This window comes from Piliocolobus tephrosceles, chromosome 3, assembly GCF_002776525.5.
Source record: "Piliocolobus tephrosceles isolate RC106 chromosome 3, ASM277652v3, whole genome shotgun sequence".
NCBI classification, from domain to species: Eukaryota; Metazoa; Chordata; class Mammalia; order Primates; family Cercopithecidae; genus Piliocolobus; species Piliocolobus tephrosceles.
The window spans coordinates 60183101-60200384 of NC_045436.1; the positions used below are offsets into that span (position 1 = coordinate 60183101).

A 17284-nucleotide genomic window follows, 5' to 3' on the forward strand; every position below is an offset into this window, starting at 1 on the left:
CTTTATTATTAGGGGAAAAAACCAAAATGCACATCTACAAACTAATGAATAGTTCAAAAAAAGCATTAAGAACCTGACTGGAATACACAGAAAGGTGATAGAAACATGGACATAAATATGAGTTGGAGTAGTCAGAAAAGCCTCTTGGTTTGGGAAGCCAAGATGGGCGGATCACGAGGTCGGGAGATCGAGACCATCCTGGCTAACACGGTGAAACCCCGTCTCTAGTAAAAACACAAAAAATTAGCCCGGCGTGGTGGCGGGCGCCTGTAGTCCCAGCTACACCGGAGAGGCTGAGGCAGGAGAATGGCGTGAATCCGGGAGGCGGAGCTTGCAGTGAGCCGAGATCGCGCCACTGCACTCCAGCCTGGGTAACAGTGTGAGACTCGTCTAAAAAAAAAAAAAAAAAAAAAGCGTCCTGGAACTTGAGCTACACAAGAAAGGAAAATACATATATTTAATGTAACTATCTTATGGATGCTTGTTTTGCCTACTTTAATTTCAATTTTTTGAAAGCTGAAAGTAATCGCATCAGTTAATATTTATTGCTCACATTCTATGCTAGCTGCTGACTTATGTGCCCTCCCAAAATGTATTAGAATGTTGTTCTGACCTAGGTATACATTAAATGCTTAGCAAGTGCTAATCAATTAATAAACATTATGTACGCATGACTTTTTTGTTCTAGATGTTGAAATTACAAAAACAAGACCGGTCCCTTGGACTTAGATGACTCACAATTCAGTGGAAAAGCACACAAATGTGAGCAACATGTGAGAAAACAGCACGAAAAGTGCCTTAATAGAAGTAGAGGCACACAGAGTACGGAGCCTCTACTTCTGATGGTGGGAACTGCAAGAGCGCGCTGCCAGGGTTACTACCTGAGACCGTCACTACAGCAGTTACTACTGTTACTGCTTGAGACCGTCAATACAAGACTGAACGAAGGGACCAACGCAGAAATGAAAACTTAATACAAAAGAAACTGTTTTAAAGAAGAAATTAAAACTTAAGACAAACATAACTGTTTTAAGGAAAGGCTAGCATGGGGAAGAAGAGAGAAGAGAAGAAGAAAAGACTCCCTGCTTCTAGTGAACAAAGGCAGCCGCCTAAGCATCTACAGCCCTTATTGGGTAACAAGAGCAGGGAGAAGGAGGTAACGATTGGTCAGCTGCTTAATGGATCACAGATTCATATTGTTACTAACAGGCTTCAATTATGCCTAATGGTGAGAACCACTTGCACCTGGGTTGTGACTGCCCTCAGCAGACGGCAGACGCAGTTTGTCAGTTTGTCAACATTCTGCATTTAGGGGAAGAGTTTGCTGTTTACATTTTACTCATGTGGCCTCCAGTGGTATATTGAGTTGATCACGACCCTCTCACTCTTTCGGCCTGCAACACGGGAATGCCAGCAAAGACCTCACAGGATGTGCAGGAACAGAACAGGAAAGAAAACAATTATGTTACATATGGAGGAAATAGCATGAACAAAAGCCCAGAACCATGAGAAAGCTGAGGGGAGATAGGAGATAAACCAGCATAAGGGACATGGTGGATGGGGTGTGGTGAACAAAGTGATGTTGGCAGAAAGGGTGCGGATCACTGGGCTGACATTCCAGTTTATGCTGAAGCCATGTGGCCCACGGAAGGTTGTAAGCAGGGAATTTACTGACAAGTTTTGTGTTTTAGAAAAATCGCTCTGGAAGATGTATAGAAAAACCAAAATACTCTGAGAAATCTGAAGTCTTAATCCAATTTATTTTATTTATTTATTTATTCTTTATTTCTATCCCAATTTCTCCTAACTACACTGGTAAGGTTTTATTTTCAAAGTTATAGTCTTGATTTCAAATGACTCTTAGGCAATGTTTATAAGACAAAAGGATCTTAAAGAATACAATTGAACTCAATTCAATAGAACTCTTTATTTTCTCACTACAACATAATACTTCTTGAATTTCCTAGTGCAGACTACATTCATGTCTTTGTAATTATTCTTTCCTCATTATGCAGAGAAAATTAACCAAACTGACTCTGACTAAAGAAAACAAAATTTAAAGCCAAGAATAAATTATGACAAAACATTGGTCTAAACAGCCATTTAGAAAACTATCCCATCATTAAAGCAGAAGAAATTTATGTGCAAAAATTTTAAAACTCCATATAGTCAGTGGTATGATTGTTCTTTTGCTCCTAAACATGCCCAAATTGTGCCTAGCTCTGAGCTACTTTTGCTTAAAAATAGAATTAGAATGATTTTTAAAATGTATTATATTTATTTTTTTTCCTCTTTTTGTAAATAGATTATGTTCTTTCTAATATCCCAACATGGTCAAAGATGTTCTTCTAGCAACTTGCAAATTTCAATAAAACTGTCATCTTCAGTAAAAGTTCAAAATGTCAAAATAATTTTAAATTTAGTATGAAATTTCACTTGTTTGGTTATGTAGTTTGGAAATATCAAATGTTAACCCGAAAATGTGTAGAACACAATAAAATGAGTGCATGTGGACAAATAACACATTTTTAAAATTCTGGTAATCAAATCTTCTCTGGTGTGAAACTTCTTAAGCAAGATTCCTATTTTACAAAGCCTACTTTATGTATAAGTAAAGCTCAGTGCAAACACACACACACACACACACACACACACACACACACACCATTTTTAGGCACCCTAATGCTCAACTGCTGCTGTATTCTAAAATAGCTTGATGCTTACCAAATTCTCAAATGCTTAGTCTGCTTTCTGTTAAATTCATGAAATTCCCACTTGATGCCAGCACTTACTACATAAAACAGAATTTGACCTGATGAGTTGATTTTTGTTTTTTGTTTTTTAAATCAGGTTTTCACAGAGGAATATCCTACAACCTATAGTGACAAAGAGGTTTTATTTGGCCAAAATGCTATGATTCCTGCAAGGCAGAATTAAATTTCTCTAAACTGGAAGAAATACACTTCTAAAAGTCAATAAAAGAGCAGATAACACTCTTTCAGTGGGCAGGTTTTGTTTAGCTGTATAACCTTTTTTGACAGATTTCATTTTTAAAACTCTCTGCAGGAAAATTACTAATGATTTTCCAATCAGAATAATAGGAAACCAAGCAGCATTAAAGTTAGGGCTGAGTTGTATCAGAATTAGAGAATTTTATTCCAAGATGTTCCCCTTTCATCTATAAGGGCAAAGAATTACAAGAGTTGTGCAATTATATTGGGTCAATAGAATCAATGTAAATACACAGTTTGGGTAAGTAGGCTAAAAACTCCTTGCTGTATCATTTCTTCTACTATAGGATTTTACATTTTGCCCACCTTTTTCAAATAATTGCCACTATTCACTACCTTGCCTACATATACAGGGCCCTAAAAGATAAACAATAACTCATGTAGGTTTCTGTGGCCATTTTTTTATCCTTCTGACAAATCCATTTGAAATTACATATTTTTATATCTAATACTACTACTGAGTTATGATTTTTTAAAAATTGTAATTGTAGATAGGCAGAAAATATCATAAAATCAAACTGGCATCTTCTCTTTGTAGGACAATCAGCTTATATTTTATAAAGGATGGGAAGGGTCAGCAAAATAAAATTATTAACTTTATCTAACTAGATTCAAACATGGATGATGTAGGTATGTTAAAATCACTAGGATATTTACTTTGAATTCAGAAAAATAAGCATGTAGAGAGAGCTATTGATACAAAGTGACTTTTTATAATAAGTGAGGTTTATAATCAAAATTTATTAATTGGAAATGATATATATGTATATATATAATTTTTAGGTAATCTAATAATCCTATATAGTATCACACATATATCAAATTTAAGTAAGATTTAATGAACAGCATTTTTACCCATTAAGATGTAAAATAATATTTAAGTTTTAACTGCATCTTACTTGTAAGCAAGATATAAAACAAAGTAGGTAAATGAGACTTAAAATGATATGAAGTCTTTACTCCAGAGCCAAAAGAATTATATAGTCTCCTACATGTAATTTTAGCAATTAAAATGGTGAACTAGACACAAACAATATCATAGAAAAGATATAAAAATCTGAATTCAGAAAAGAAAAAGTTACAAGGTCCTCATTGGGTTATACAAAATTATAATACTGTAAAGCTTGTCCCACTATAGAACAAGGTGATCTCTGAGATTACAAGCCAGTGAATTCAGAACTATAAAAAGGAAATATTACTTTATAACCTTTAGTTAACCTGTAGCTACACTTCCACAGAAGGTCATAAAATCATATTCTGTGGTTGGGTTTAAAAGCTGGATAATTTTATAGCCACTCATAATATCAGGGCTCAAGATCATTGCCTTTAGTGGCTGGAATAGAATTCTTTATTATCCATATGAATATACTGCTAGGTAAAGAGGTAGATGGTACAACATGCAGTTTTTTGGGTTAAATATTGGTTTCTTGGAGTCAAATGACAATGTTTACCACCTTCATCTTCTTTCAAGCATGCTTAAGATTATTGAAGGTGAATAGAAGCCATAGGAAGCTGTCTTTGTAAGTCAGAACTTATATTTCCCTTACGGAATCTTCCCAACAATTGATAGACCCATGTGCACAGTAAGCCTACATCTGATAAAACACTGGCATCAAATGGAAGCTAGAATTTCCATTTCAGGTTCTTTCAACTTGGGTGACCTTCCATTTCCAAGCTGAAACTTCACTTTCCCAGCATCTAGGGTGCTTCTCTTAGACGGTGCCTTAGTTTGTGAGTATACTTCCTGTATCTATCATCTGCTTAAAAAGTATCACTTACAATGTCCTCTATATGCAAGCTTTTAAATTATTTTAAAATGTACTATTCTTTCATCTTTAAACATTTTTTTAAATTGCCGTTTCCTGCCTCTGTGCCTTTGTTCATTCTGCCTCTATCACTGGAATGCTATTCTCTACCCCTCCTACTTCAAGGATCCAGTTTCTTCAGGAAGTAATCCCTAATGTTCTCAGATAAAAGTGATATTCCAAACCTCCCTCCCCACCTACCATGTGCATCCCAAATATTGTATCTGTGATTTTGATATTTATCCATCTCTACCTTATTCTAAGAGTATGTATAAATTCATTTGGCTTACCTCTTGCTTAGCTCTCTTCTAGAATGTAAACATTTTATAAGTAGGAGCTGTACCCGAGTCATTTCTTGTGTGTTTCACAGCACCTAGTCTACTGTCTTCAACAAGGGCAATAATGTGTGCTTCCTTGGCAATAATGCATGCTAAGAATTACTTTGTGGCATACCTGTTGTGGATATTTTTATGTAATTCTTAGCTTTCCTCTTCAGCTGGCAATTGTTTTCTTTCTTGGTTACTTTTGAAATTTCCAGTAATCAAAATAATAAAAAGAAAATTAATCTCTACAAAAATACAGTTCTTAGATCCAGTATTCATGCAAAAAGAATAATGCAGTAAAAATAGATAAATGAAAGCATGCTGAGGTTGTCAGTATTTTAAACACAGTTATGTGGTGTTTCTTGGTAGAGTTGAATGAAGCACCAAAAATATCATTTTGTTAACCTGCTTCTTCCATCTAGTGGCAAAAAGCAGGAAGAAACAATGTCCTAGAAAAACACCATGATCAAATGGTTCTAAATTCCATTTCAGGAAATACTGATGATAAGAGTTCAACATTCAAGATTTAAATGATTAGTATTTTTAAATAATTTTAGCAAATTGATAGTGCTCAGCTGGGGTAACTGTCAAAGTTAAAGTCATACATGTATTTGCATGCTTTCACAAAGACTTCAACTATATATGTAAAGCTATGTATCACCCCACATTAAATTGAGATAGATTTATTTTGGTATACATAATTATGGATCGGGAACAAATTGTTGGATAACTATTTAGAATTCCATTATTTCCTCAGCTATAAGCACATGGCAACCATGCTGTTATAAGTTTTAAGAGGTGCAATTGAGAACCACTGCCATTGGACTTTACCATTGGAATTACCAGTGAAAATATTTTTGCAATAATAGGCAGTGAAAAATTTTGTGACCTGAGGCATAGGGTCAATTGGAAGGGGGAAAGAGGGAAAGTTTAAAGGAGGTAGAATCAGCTGCTCTGCATTGTTAGAGCTGCTTCAAAGACATTAATGAAAAATAATATGCAATGGACAGCATAATTCTCTGCACTCTCAAAGGCCACCAGCTTATCCCTAATACATGAGGTTTGACTGCCCTTCTAACACTTTCTGTTTGCCTCACTGCAAATGTAATTAATGTTTTAGAAGTTAAATGTGGGTTATGCAGAAGTGGAAAGATGTTCTCCAGAACAGCAACGTTTTCCCCTTCTTCTATTCAAGTGAACCAGTTAACCATGTGTAATGATGATAAAAATAAAAAGCTGTCAAAGTATTTAAATATGTAAAGACTATAAGGGAAAATATAAGTATTTACGAGTATCATAATTATTTTAAACTCAGTTTTTAATAAAAGAAAATATACTTTTTGTTTATTTCCTAATTTTTAAGAAGAGAAAACTTGTGTCTTCCTGTCTCTGAAACCCTTTTTCCAGATGAATAGGGACCAGCTACAAAATTTCATTGGATATTTAATCACGTCACACCACCACACTGAAGTTCTTCCTACTGCACAGAAACTGGCAGATGAGATTCTATCCTCCAACTCAGAAATCAACCAAGTGAACAGCGCTCCTGACTCCACAGCTGGGGCCAGCATTGACAATGAGAACTGTTGGCATTTGGATAAAGAAGAGGTGAAAGAGCAAGTGAAGTTATTTCTCTCCCAGGGGGCTTACTATGACTCTGGAAAGCAACTCAACTCAATATTTGCCAAGGTTCAAGAAATACTGTGGACGAGAGATTCCAGTGGAGCAAGGATACTGATACCAGTAACTGAGCAGTTTATGGCTGATCCACGACACACTCTGGAGTCAGCAAGGAACAAGCCTGACAGGCAAGGTCAGGCAACTCTGGAATGAGCTGGGGGCTTTATGGGTGCGCATAATTTTAAATCCACACTGCAAACTGGAGGAGAAATACTGCTGGCTGCAGCAGCTGCAGAAGTGGAGCGACCTGGATGTCTGTCCCCTGGAGGATGGAAACTATGGACGTGAGCTGCCCAACATCACCAATGCACTTCCCCAGAATGCCATTTGCAGCCCAGACTCCTTATCCAGACCTAGACGTACGATATTCACAAGAGCCATTATGGGTCATGAATTACACTGACAGGACAGCCACCTACAGCAAATAATCAGCAGTGATGTTTACACAGCTCCCGCCTGCCAGCATGAAAGTGAAAGACTACTCTTTAATTCCCCAAGCCAGTCACTGTGGCTTGAGCATGTGCCTACAGCCTGTGCTCGGGTTGATGCCCGACATTCCCATGGTTATCCAAAAGAGGACCTCAGACTCACAATGACCATTATTAATACTCTGAAGCTGCAGCAACAGCGGCAACTGGAAATCTACAAGCATCAGAAGAAAGAATTGTTGCAGAGAGGAACCACAACCATCACAAACCTGGAGGGCCAGGTAGGCTACCCCCGATCCCATTGGCTGCCTGTTTCTCACTTTGACTGAGGCCTGCCGCATGAATGATGACGGCTATCTGGAGATGTCAGATATGAATGAAAGCAGAACTCCTGTGTACCAACATGTACCTGTGGCTGTAGGCTCCCCAAACACTAGTAAGTCCTACCCGTCATTGACCCTGGAAGTTGCATTGATGAACCTGGGTCAACAGATGATAATGCCTGAAGACCTCTACGCACAGGAGAAGATGTCCCGTAATGAAGAGCAGCTCCTAAGCCAACTCCAAGAGCTGCAGGTTGACGATGAGCTAGTGCAAACCTGCAAACAGCGTATCTTACTGCTGGAAGGGGGCCCTTTGAGCAGTCTGGGAGAAGTCATCCACTAAAAGAGTGTTCCCATGCAGACCTTTGCCAAGTATTTGTTCTCAGCTCTGCTGCCTCATGATCCAGATCTGTCCTATAAATTAGCCCTACATGCCATGAGGTTACCTGTTTTAGAAAACTCAGCTTCTGGCCGGGTACAGTGGCTCACACCTGTAATCCCAGCACTTTGGGAGGCTGAGGTGGGTGAATCATCTGAGGCCAGGAGTTCAAGACCAACCTGGCCAACATGGAGAAACCCCATTTCTACTAAAAATACAAAAAAAAAAAAAAAAAAAAATTGGCCAGGTATGGTGGCAGATGCCTGTAATCCCAGTTACTTGGGAGACTGAGGCAGGAGAATCGCTTGAACCCAGGAGGCGGAGGCTGCAGTTAGCTGAGATCACACCACTGCACTTCAACCTGGGCAACAAGAGCAAAACTCCATCTCAAAAAAAAAAAAAAAATGAAACAGAGAAAACTCAGCTTCTGTAGGTGACACATCCTACCCTCACCATGTGGTATCACAGCAGTGTGAACTGGCCTCTGCCATGCTGACTGCTACCAAAAGAGACACTGAGACTCTGAACAATTCTGGAAGCAATACAGAAGAAAAGCACATTCATTCTTCTTTCCTTATCTTCAAACTGGCCCAAATGCATACAAGATTGCTACTCCCACTGTCAGTAGTACTGAGAGCACCCTGCTCACCGTGGCCCTGGGACTTGGGTTACAGGTGATGCAGATGACCTTATCAATCCTTAACTGGAGATGCCAGGAGATGGTATGGTGGTTGGTGACCTGTGCTACAGAAGTGGGTGATTCTCCCACTTCTGTCTATCCCCAGGAGAAAGGAATTTCTAGGCCCTATGCTTGGGATGGGACAATGAATCCTTTGAGCTTTCATATTCCTATTCTTGATGTCCTAAGAAAGGATGTGGCTGCTGGTGGGAGATGATGGCCTCTGTTTAGCCAGCCCAAGCCCTGTTCTCACTGCGTGAACCATATCCTGATGTCAGCAGAACTTTAACCCTCTCATCAGAGACGTATCTAAGACAGTGAATTTTCAGCTGCCAATACTCAAGTGCTCCCTTGGGAGGTAGTGGGCCAGGTAGTTTCCTCCCCATCCCTGTCCATGCTTGTGAGAAACCCCAGACAACTTGGAGGCTCAGGACCCTTTCTAAAGCCCAAAGCCCCAACACAAGACTCTACCCTGAGAGGCCTCACTTCAGCTAGAACCCCTGGCAGATCTCCAACCCTGGCCTGGGGGCAAGCAAACCACAGACTCCACTGCTCCATCCTTGTGAGAGGCTGAGAGCACCTGCAGAAACCTTCAACCTTCTAACCAAGGAAGGAAGGGTTAGCAAGAGACCCCAAACAGGGTCTGGCCATCTGGGATGCTCCCCTTTCCCTGGTTTGCCTCAGATCATCTCAAAGTTGCTGAGGAGGAGGGAGAACTCATCTATGCAGGCCAAGTTCAAACCCCAAATGGTAATCTGGGCAGACCTGAATCAGAACCCAGATGGCACAGCTGAGCTCAGGCTCTCCCTGACAGGTGTGTGGGCCCTGGTGAGCATCTTGCAGAGCTGGTACACACTCTTCACTTCTACTGAGGCTACTAGTATTGTAGCTGCCACAGCCGTATCCCACACCACTATTCTGCGCCTCAGTCTTGACTACCCACAGCGGGAGGAACTGACTAGCTGTGTTCACACACTGGCCTTGCAGTGTGCTATGAAGCATCCACAGATCTGTGCCCCTGTCAGCCCTTACGCTCTGTGAGGAAGACCACATTGCCTTTGAGGCAGCCTACCAGATTGCCACTGATGCTGACGCTGGTGGCATGAGCCATTCATAGCTGTTCACCATCTCCCACTACACAGGGCTCCGTGGCTACCCGCTCCATGCCTTCAAGCTGGCCTCACTGGCCATGACCCATCTTAACCTGGCCTACAACCAGGATACCCACACAGCCATCAATGATGTGCTCTGGGCTTGTGCCCTCAGCCACTCACTGGGCAAGAATGAGCTGGCAGCTCTCATCCCCCTGGTGATGAAGAGTGTGCACTGTGCCACAGTGCTTCCAGACATCCTGTGTGCGACACTGCACAGTAACTGCACCTGGCCTGGCTGGCACTCCAGGCCGCTGTAGCTCTGGAAAGTTCATGTCCATTGACAAAGCTCCATTGTGCGAGTTGCCAATGATGCTGATGACACCATCAATACTTATATCAACACTACAAACTCACGCCTAATACACATCAGCTCTCGCCACTATGGAAAGTTCATTGAATTTCTAAGCAAGGCTCTGGAGACCTTCCTGCTGCCCCAGGATGACCACCTGCAATTTGCTCAGTTCATCAACAACCTCAAACAGATCTACAAAGGCAAGAAAAAGCTGACGCTGCTGGTGCTTTGCCTAAGAAAGCAGATAGCTCACCCCCAGGGCAGCCTGGGTCCCCAGGTAGAATCAGGACAGGCCAAGGACATTGAAACATTTGTCCACCCTGAAAGGACTCCGAGCACCTGTGACTGAGGCCAAAGGACTACAGGGCTAAGAATGGGGAGAGTCTAACTCTAGTCGATATGCCTTCCTTGGCAAGCTTCTCACTACAGCCCACTGTTCACGGAGGAGCTGGGCCCTGCAGATTGACCAGAGACCCCACAACATGCCACCTCCTGCCCCTATATCCTGCATGTTCTGAGCATTGGCCCTGTCTCCCTTGGCAAACACAGAACACTATTCTGTCTCAGGGATTGCTTAACCAGAGAAACAGATGCATTTATGGTGCTGTATATACTATAGTATATGTGTTGCCAATTATTGTAAAGTTGTAACTATTTATAATTCTGGTTCTTGTTTGATGGGCACTTGAAGTAGCTGTGGGTGGGAAGATATGCTTATTTTCTGAGGAGAACTCACAATCATTTCTCAGGTTTCCCCTGCAGAGTGTATGCTGTTAGCAGTGGAAGAGTCGGGGTACCACGGAGAAAAACAGCCAGTTCGAAAAAAAATCCCAAGTCTAGTCTATGCAGAATCCCCCACCTACAGACAGGGCATTTACAGCCAGTGGTGGGTGAGGGGCAGAGGACAGAACTGGACTTAGATTTTTGCCTCACAAAGCTATGAGGACACTGAAGCTCCTGCTCCTGCCTCTTCAGGAGCCTGATGAGCGACTGAGAAACAAGGGCAGAGAGAAGATGAAGGTCTGGGAAGCCGCTGAGCTCATAATATTCTTCTATAATTATTTGCTGGCCCCTTTTGGGTTTAGGGTTTTTTTTTTTTTTTGCACTTAAGCTAAGTGCAGACCAGCCCTAGCCTCCAAGTCAGCAAGCAATAAGACTGTGGCAAAAACATGCATAAGAAGCCTGAGGTAGGGCCGGGCGCGGTGGCTCAAGCCTGTAATCCCAGCACTTTGGGAGGCCGAGACGGGCGGATCACGAGGTCAGGAGATCAAGACCATCCTGGCTAACACGGTGAAACCCCGTCTCTACTAAAAAAAAAATATGAAAAACTAGCCGGGTGAGGTGGCGGGCACCTGTAGTCCCAGCTACTGGGGAGGCTGAGGCAGGAGAATGGCGTGAACCCGGGAGGCAGAGCTTGCAGTGAGCTGAGATCGCGCCACTGCACTCCAGCCTGGGCGAAAGAGCGAGACTCTGTATCAAAAAAAAAAAAAAAAAAAAAAAAAAAAAGAAGAAGCCTGAGGTAGAAAGGCAGGGGAAGAAAGCAAATACAGGGTGAGAAGAGAACTGTGCACCTAAAGCAGCCAATCTGATGGCAGAGGGAGACTGGTGCTTAGAATCTGATGGCAGAGGGGGACTGGTGCTTAGAAGCTTGTTTGGTGAGAGAACGAATAGAGGAGGCACAGAGATGGGGAACAAACATTTAAGTGGTAAGAGATTTAAGAGGAATGGGGAAGAGAAACCTGGAAAAAAGAAAGGACACATTCATGCAGATCCTCAAACATGAATTCAAAGATATCCCTACATGTAGAAATACGCTCAGTTACACATATAAAGACACAGATACATAGATAGCAAGCATACACACGGACACAGATTTTCACATATGCACTCATGTGTGCCCAGATACAAATACACACTAAACATGCACAAACATGAGTGCATTTACACATAGCTATGCATCCTCACATATATACACATCATAAATATGTATGTGCACATACAGGTGGTCACCTTTGCATTAGATAGTATGTGGTTTCATCTACAGTTACGTGTATATCTGTATGTCTTAGGATATGTGTTTATGTGAAAACACATATCTATGCATGCCTGTCTGTATGTGCACATACATATTTATGTGTATCTATGTCAGCTCTATGGCTGTGTACCTGTGTGAATATGTGCACACTGGCCTGTGGGTTTCTGCATGAGGATATACATATTTGCATACATACATGTTCCCATCTGGGAAAACAGAGGCAGGAGGTGGTTACCATGTCTCCAGGATTCTCGTGGCCAATCTTTCTGGATCAAGTCCATGAAAGGATGCCAACTAACTGGGCGACTGTTGGAGCCACTGACACTTTAGATGTGCCAGCAGCCACAAGACCCAAAAGCCTAGCCCCAATAATTAAATTGAAACAAACTGTTAGCATATGATGCCAGAAAGAGCTAGGATAGGGATAGAATCTGGTGGCCCAGTAGGGCTGTTGACACCTGTGGTGAAACCTAGTCAGGTTATCTCATTTACTTCACAATCATATGTCCCCACATTACAGGCAGTTGAAATGTGTGGGTCCCTCTTATGTATTATAATGAAGTTTTACAAACGCTAGAGACCTTGGTATTTAAATTTTTTTTCACAGTGAACATGGTCAGTTCCCAAGAAATAAATTTCAGACAAATTGTAAACATCATACATAATATTTTATTTATAATTTTTGGACAATCAAGGGAAGGAGGGAAGATGTTATAAGTAATAGTCATGAGAATGAACTCCAGTACAGCTTCCTGTGCTAGAGTCTCAGCTGTCATTTATCTGCTCTCTGAACTTTGGCAAGTCACATAACTTCTCTGAGTCTCAGTTTCCTCATTTATAAAATAGGGATAATGAAATTACTCACCTTATAAGGTTGTTCCAAAAAATTAAGTGAGAAAATGCATACAAAGTACTTGGCAATAGTAAGTGCTCAATAGATATAAAATACTATTGTTTACACAGTACCTAGTCTATACCAAGCATTTGTAGTACATTATCTTGCATAAAATATATCTAACATTACCTGTTTTCAGCCATGCTCTGAGCCAACATCGTTTCTATACTACTTTAAGATGGCATATAAGATCCCATGCCTCATTGGGAGGTTGGGTCATCATTCTGAAGGCTCCTGTGTATACATATTAAATAAATGCACATGTATAAAAAAAATATATATATATATCTAATATTTATTTGATGCATGTTTAAAATAAATTTAAGAGTGCTCTTTTTGGTAAATATTTCTTCATCACAGCTTACCTTTGTAAACAGATGTGCGATTTTTATAAGCAATTTTCAAGATTGTTTTCAAGTTGTTTAGTAGTCAATAAATAATTACAATTAATATTCATATTTGTGTCTGGTTTGGGGGGAGTTTTTAGAAAATCTGAACTGAAGAGCTTAAGATTATTTAAATCAAATAAAACAGAGAAGTAAATTAAAACATCTGTAAAAGAACAACAACAAAAAAAAAGGAAGCTGAAATGATTAAAAACTTTTAGTCCCTAAAAAAATAGAAGCTATCATGAATTTCTACAAGAATATTTGATATGACACCATAAACCTAAAGAATGACAGAAAAAGGTCGTTCCAAAGCACTCAATTTTCCTATCCCCATGTAAGTCTGGGTTAGAGTTAGGCTATGATGTGATTTTTGAAAACTTGGTTAAAACATATTTACAGAACAGAGGCATATTTTCATTTCTGGATAAAATATGTGCTATTCAAGATATGAAACTTAATTCTCTATAGTTAAGGAGGAATAAAAGAAAAAGGAATTATCATAACTTGCACACAACTGCTTTTGAGTTATGATACCCACTCAGTGTCATTTACTCTACTGAACCCAATTTATAATTACTAGTTAAACATCTTTAACGTGCAAAATATACCTGAAGGACTCTCAAGAAGTCTCCTTCTGAGATTTCTGAGACAAAAGTCTCCTTCTGAGACAAAAAATATAAGGCAATTTAAAAATATTTTAGGCAAGATGGCCGAATAGGAACAGCTGCAGCTCCCAGCGAGATCCACGCAGAAGGCGGGTGATTTCTGCATTTCCAACTGACTTACCTGGCTCATCTCACTGGGACTGGTTAGACAGTGGGTGCAGCTCACAGAGGGCGATTAGAAGCAAGGTGGGGCGTCACCTCTCCCGGAAGGACAAGGGGTTGGGCAGCTCCCTCCCCTACCCAAGGGAAGCTGTGAGGGACTGTGCCATGAGGAACACTGCATTCCAGCCCAGACACGACACATTCCCATGGTCTTCACAACTCACAGACCAAAAGATTCCCTTGGGTGCCTACACTGCCAGGGCCCTGGGTTTCAAGCACAAACTGGGTAGCCGTTTAGGCAGACACTGAGCTAGCCACAGGAATTTGTTTTCATATCCCAGCATCACCTGGAACACCAGCAAGTAAGAACCATTCACTCCCCTGGAAAGGGGACTGAAGCCAGGGAACCAAGTGGTCTAGCTCAGCGGATCCCACTCCCATGGAGCCCAGCAAGCTAAGATCCACTGGCTTGAAATTCTCGCTGCCAGCACAGCAGTCTGAAGTCCACCTGGGACGCTGGAGCTTGGTGGAGGGAGGGGCGTCTGCCATTACTGAGGCTTGAATAGGCGGTTTTCCCCTCACAGTGTAAACAAAGCCACAGGGATGTTCAAACTGAACGGAACCCAGGGCAGCTTGGCAAAGCTGCTGTAGCCAGACTGCCTCTCTAGAGTCCTCCTTTCTGGGTAGGGCATCTCTGAAAGAAAGGCAGCAGCCCCAGTCAGGAACTTATAGATAAAACTCCCATCTCCCTGGGACATGAGCACCTGGGGGAAGGGTCCCTTGTGGGCACAGCGTAAACAGACTTAAATGTTCCTGCCTGCTGGCTCTGAAGAGACCAGCGGATCTCCCAGCACAGCGCTCAAGCTCTGCTAAGGGAAAGACTGCCTTCTCAAGTGGGTCCCTAACCCCCATGCCTCCTGACAGGGAGACACCTTCCAGCAAGGGTCGGCAGAAACTTCATACAGGAGAGCTCCGACTGGCATCTGGCAGGTGCCCCTCTGGGAAGAAGTTTCCAGAGGAAAAAACAGGCAGCAATCTCGGCTGTTCTGCAGCCTCCACTGGTGATACCCAGACAAACAGGGTCTAGAAGTGGGCCACCAGCAAACTCCAACAGACCTGCAGCAGAGGGGCCTGTTAGAAGGAAAACTAACAAACGGAAAGAAATAACATCAACATCAACAAAAAGGACGTCCACACAGAAACCCCATCTGAGGGTCACCAACATCAAAGACCAAAGGTAGATAAATCCATAAAGATGAGGAAAAACCAGCACAAAAGGCTGAAAACTAGAACGTCTCTTCTCCTTCAAAGGATCACAACTCCTCGCCAGCAAGGGAACAAAACTGGACGAAGAATGAGTTTGATGAACTGACAGAAGTAGGGTTCAGAAGGTGGGTAATAACAAACTCCTCTGAGCTAAAGGAGCGTGTTCTAACCCAATGCAAGGAGGCTAAGAACCTTGGAAAAATATTAGAGGAATTACTAACTAGAATAACCAGTTTAGAGAAGAACATAAATGACCAGATGGAGCTGAGAAACACAGCACGAGAAGTTCGTGAAGTATACACAAGTAACAATAGCCAAATTGATCAAGCAGAAGAAAGGCTATCAGAGATTGAATATCAACTTAATGAAATAAAGTGTGAAAACAATATTAAAGAACAAAGAATGAGAAGGAACAAACCAACCCTCCAAGAAATATGGGACTATGTGAAAAGACCAAACCTATGTTTGATTGGTGTATCTGAAAGTAATGGGGAGAATGGAATCAAGTTGGAAAACACTCTTCAGAACATTATCTTGTATCTTCAGAACATTTCCAACCAAGCTGGGAAACACTCTTCTGAACATTAACTTCCCCAACCTAGCAACACAGGCCGAAGTTCAAATTCAGGAAATACAGAGAAAACCACAAAGACACTCCTCAAGAAAAGCAACCCAAAGACACATAATCATCAGATCCACCAAGGTTGAAGTGAAGGAAAAAATGTTAAGGGCAGCTAGAGAGAAAGGTCAGGTTACCCACAAAGGGAAGCCCATCAGACTAACAGCAGATCTCTCTGCAGAATCCCTAACAAACCAGAAGAGAGTGGTGGCCAATAGTCAACATATTTAAAAGAATGTGCAACCCAGAATTTCATATCCGGCCAAACTAAGCTTCATAAGCAAAGGACAAATAAAATCTTTTATAGACAAGCAAATGCTGAGATTTTTGTCACCACCAGGCCTGCCTTACAAGAGCTCCTGAAGGAAGCACTGAATATGGAAAAGAAATACGAGTATCAGCCACTCAAAAACATACCAAATTGTAAAGACCATCGACACTATGAAGAAACTGCATCAATTAACGGGCAAAATAACCAGCTAGCATCATGATGACAGGATCAAATTCACACATAACAATATTAACCTTAAAGGTAAATGGGCTAAACGCTCCAATTAAAAAACACAGACTAGCAAATTGGAGAGAGTCAAGACCCACTGGTGTGCTGTATTCAGGAGACCCATCTCACATGCAAAGACACACATAGGCTCAAAACTAAGGAATGGAGGAATATTTACCAAGCAAATGGAAAGCAAAACAAAGCAGGGATTGCAAACCTAGTCTCTGATAAAACAGACTTTAAACCAACAAAGATTAAGGGAGACAAAAAAGGGCATTACATGATGGTAAAGGGATCAATTCAACAAGGAGAGCTATCTATCCTAAATATATGTGCACTCAATACAGGAGCACCCAGATTCATAAAGCAAGTTCTTAGATACCTACAAAGAGACTTTAACACCCCACTGTCAATATTAGACAGATCAGCAAGACAGAAAATTAACAAGGATATTAAGAATTTAAACTCAGTTCTGGACCAAACAGAAATAATAGACATCTACAGAACTCTCTATCCCAAATCAACAGAATATACATTCTTTTCAGCACCACATTGCACTTATTCTAAAATAGACCACATAATTGGAAATAAAACACTCCTCAGCAAATGCAAAAGAACAGAAATCAGCTTTGCGCAGTGGCAGTATCGTAGCCAATGAGGTTTATCCGAGGCGCGATTATGACCTAATACCATAAAAACCCTAGAAGAAAATCTAGGTAGTACCATTCAGGACATAGGCA

The 17284-nt window shown here is 41.2% G+C and overlaps 1 pseudogene; it reads left to right on the forward strand.

Moving 5' to 3' along the window:
• The first annotated feature begins 6524 nt into the window (after positions 1-6524).
• LOC111546282 lies at positions 6525-10423 on the forward strand (annotated as a pseudogene).
• The last annotated feature ends 6861 nt before the right edge of the window (positions 10424-17284 follow it).